Raw genomic sequence first — 4663 nt, forward strand, 5'->3', positions numbered from 1 at the left:
ATACCCACTATCACGTGTCAAGGTAAACCGAAAGTAGGATTACCATATAAGAGAAGTTGCTATATTAATGGATTTTAGATTTCGAATTCTTTTCTTATGTTATTTTTAGCACTTTATTGTCTATTACCAGATACAGAACGTGGAGCCGATGAGTTGAAGTACTACATGCACAGTGTTTAACCAGTAAAACGGTAAGATTTCTGTATTCGTATTATGCACAAGGATGTGACGAAAATGTTTATTTTTCATGTCACTTGACCCGGGTAGCTTATCTGATGCAGTGTATACATGCTCGATATTGATATGAAAATATACATATTTGCAACATCATTGTACAGGTAGACGATATAATTCGCTCACTGATTCATAGCTCGATGAATGAGCCAGTCGGTCTTGAAACGTTGCGACACATTTAACACTTTTGTTTGCTGTGTAGACTATTTCCAAACTGATGAATCTTTTGAAACTTTTCTTTGAAGACGTGTTCAATGCTCGTTGATATGCCCAGTGGTACCTTGTAGATATGCCCAGTGGTACCTTGTTGATAATCCCAGTGGTACCTTGTTGATATGTCCAGTGGTACTTTGTTGATATGCCCAGTGGTACCTAAGTCGTATTTATGATTATGACCTTATAATGATTTGACCTAGATTTGCATGGCGGATGTCATCGATGAAGCGAAAGACGCTTACTCTTCTGGAGTACCTGGCCATTTTTTTCTTTCCATGAGTGTTTATGTTAATCTATATTTTTGTTAATATTTTTATTCTATGGTTTTTAATTATTGTTTCTTTATTATGTCGACAATACGGAGTTATCCGTTATTATGTCGGTATTCTTTGCTGTAAACAACTCAAAAATATTTTAAACTGATAAATGTAAATTTGTCGCGATAAAATGACGATTAAATATTTATGAATGTTTCATACATGAGTCTCGATTAAAACCACAATTACTAGAATGTCTTGATTCTGAAAAATCAATACGTCAATTCCATAATAAATATACTAAATTAATTTGATTGAAATACCTGTTGGTTTGGCCGCCATCACTGTAGTTCTCCTTTTGAGATTGTAAGACTCCGGATTTGTATGGCGAGTGTCGTCGATGTATCAGAAGGAACTCTACCGGAAAGATGGTCTATCGGAACACCTTGGTCTGCATTAACGAAACCGTACTTAAGCTCAAATGTACATGTTGGGCTTAGACTCAAAAACAGTTGGTGGTAAATTTGATGTATGGAATGATATTGCTTCCAATATTAAGGTTTTGCTATTTCATGTTTAAAGGAAGTTGACTGGATAACACATTTCATGCTTTAGCATAAGAATGGTTCCGTGTGTACGGGCAGGTCTTATTTTCCTTATGATTTTCCTATGGTTGTCATGCATATCTAGATTTTGTGTTTATATTCTTCTCTTGTCTCCCCGATTTCGAGTTAGAATTAATATTTTGCTATTTTTGCGAGTTTTACCAACTTCGATTCCTAATCGAATAAATAGATTAATGCTGTTGCGGTTATGGCCCATGAAAACTGTAATTCTTTACATGAATAGATAACTCTTTGCACATCATTCTGATGACAATCCAAACACATTGGATGAGAAAACAATATATAACATACAACTCATAGTATTGAAATATAGGACTTCACTAAGAAATGACGAAAAGTGGTCAAATGTGCTTCCCCTTTTCATGTCGACCAGAGATGTTTCTGGTTCATTTTTTTTTCGGAGAATTAATTATTTTTTTATTTACAATATCGATGATATAATATAAATACAGTGACAAAGTCACATTCACGCATGACTCCATCTTTCGCATCTTTCGCAGGCAATTGTGGTGTTGTTAAATTAAGTTACAAATCAGATACTGTAGTGGAAACTGCCTATGTTCTTATATTACAAAGCAAATTTTAAAGCTGAACGCTGTTTATCAAGATGCAGGATATACAAGCTGACTCTAATATTTTCAAAATAATTGAAGACAAATGACTTGTTTCTTCGAGTTTTCATTGCGTAAATATGACTAGTGTGGTGAACCATTGTTGTATTACCAATCGTTCCGGACTCTCCGTCTTCCACTTTGTTTATTAGTCTCGACACCAAGTAGACGTTTGTAAGTAATATACTTCTAGGAGGTTTAGAAGCTTTCTAAAGTTCATGATTTTACAATAGGTGGCGCTAGTTTCCACTTTCGCGAGAGTATAAAAGACGGCAGTCGAATCTAGTTAGGGTTCACTTCTTTGTCAGACACAGACGCGATAAGGCCGGACAAAAAGGTAATAATATAGATATAGACGTGCCTGAATCAGGCTTCCCTATATCAAAGTACTGTATTGTATATTTGATAACTTACGGTAGAGTACGGAGGCAGATGTGCCTGAGTAAGGCTTCCCTTCTCCGTGGGGACTCTAGTAAGTCTATGTGATCGGTACATCACATAAGTTGTAAGTCGATTAATATCAGTAGCCTTGGGTCTGCTCGTGGTTCATAATAAAGTGTCTCAGGGCACAGAGTTGTCAATACAGGCATAAAGTTATATATATATATATGTGTGTGCTAGGGAGTGCTCAGTAAGAAGCGAGTACTCAGTGAGTACTCATTGAGTGCTCGGTGAAGTGAGCGCTCGGTGAAAGTGAGCACTCAGTAGAAGTGAGTGCTCACTCGGTCAATGAGTGTTGAAACTCTTTTACCCTTATACATGTAGTAATTATAGTTTTATAATGTGATATTACCCTGAATAAACCCCGGATAGGGAAGGTTTATTTTGGTCAGGGAACACTCAGTATTTCATGTAGGATATTATTCTGTTCTGGTAAATAGCTCTCTGTTTGGGTATATTTGTAGTTATACTGTAGGATTACTCGGAGGAACTGAACAATCATTGTGTTATATTTCAACTGTATAGCTAGTTGGTACTGAATGTATATTACATAAACACAGCCAGGTCAGCTGTATATTTCTGTATATTTTTGCACTGAGGACTCTAGTAAAACTAATTATATGTTAGACAATATGGATCATCAGTAGTGACTGATACGTACGGACCCTGTAAGTTCACACTAGTGTTAACAATACTGGAATATTGCTACCAGTACTTTTTCTACCACCACCACCTATTTAATAGTATAGGCAACTTATTCACAATGTGGTGTTGTTGAATTGAGTTACAAAACAAGTACTCGAAACTGGCTTTATTCTTATATTACTACAAGCGAATTGTAAGACTGCTTGTAACTACGCAGTTTCACGCTAGAAATTATTTATGTTTACATATCCATATCGAGAACAGACAGGGTCTACAACACCTCTGTCATAGGCTCTCTTACATAGTGACACGCCAGTTTAACGCGGAAGAATAATTCGTACATTCAGGATATACACGCTGACTCTAATATTTGTAATATAATTATAGGCATAGGGCATGTACCAGTATCGACAACTAACGTAAACAGAACAACACAAGATCTAAAGCGATGCAAGTTGATGAAGGCAATTAGACATTTTTAAGTACGACTTCATGATTTCATTATTCGAAACCTTTGTGCGACATGACGTATCCGATGCTTGTTGATATGCCTAGTGGCTCAGTTGTCACCATCCTATAACTGTCATTTAAGGTTAGATCCGGATTTCTATATGGGGTGTTGTCGATTAAGTAAAACTACATACGCTTCTGCTACACATGGTCTTATCATACTCGTTATTTTTCTCATGTGAACCTATATTTTTTGTTCAAATACATATTTAATAGTATAGGCAACTTATTCACAATGTGGTGTTGTTGAATTGAGTTAAAAAACAAGTACTCGGAACTGGCTATATTCTTATATTACTACAAGCAAATTGTAAGGCTGCTTGTAACTACGCAGTTTCAAGCTAGAAATTGTATATGTATACATATTCATATCGAGATCAGACAGGGTCAGCAACACCTCTGTCACAGGCTCTCTTACATAGTGACACGCCAGTTTAACGCGGAAGAATTCGGATGAGCAAGCAGCATCTACAATGCACTTATCAAGATAAAGGATATACAAGCCGACTGTAATATTTTTAATATAATTGAAGGCAAAGGACATGTTTCTACGAGGTTTTTTTATTGGTTAAATGTGACTAGTACACGTGTTAACAATACTGGTACTATTGTTTCCAGAATTTCTATTATCACCACCACCTGGTTAATTGTTGGTATTAAACAGTTCGGATCATTCGTAGTAATGGCATTATTGGTCCCCATCGACTGTCACGCTAATATCGCTATTCTGACAGAGTGAAACGAAGGGAAGAAAGTCTGATCGGAATGCAAGCGAAAAATGAAATACACTAATCACACATATGGGCTGATAGCAACATAGCATTTATAGCCATCATGAATGATCGATACATAACTATTTATATATGTATGACGTTTTATCTCGGGCGACGAGCAAATCTTCGACGTAAGGTAGGTAAATATGGCGTCAAAAGGACGGCATATTTATTTTTATTCGAATATCAATCGGAGACTAGAACGAAAGATGTACGTAATTATTGAGACGTAAAATCATATGTAATTAGGTTGATCTTCTCCTTTTAAGATACATTCAGTATCAAATGATCTTTTGGGTCAGACTTGTATTTGAATTTATTTAGACTACTACCTTCTTGATAGTCAACAC

The sequence above is a fragment of the Pecten maximus genome, chromosome 6 (genome assembly GCF_902652985.1).
Source record: "Pecten maximus chromosome 6, xPecMax1.1, whole genome shotgun sequence".
NCBI classification, from domain to species: domain Eukaryota; kingdom Metazoa; phylum Mollusca; class Bivalvia; order Pectinida; family Pectinidae; genus Pecten; species Pecten maximus.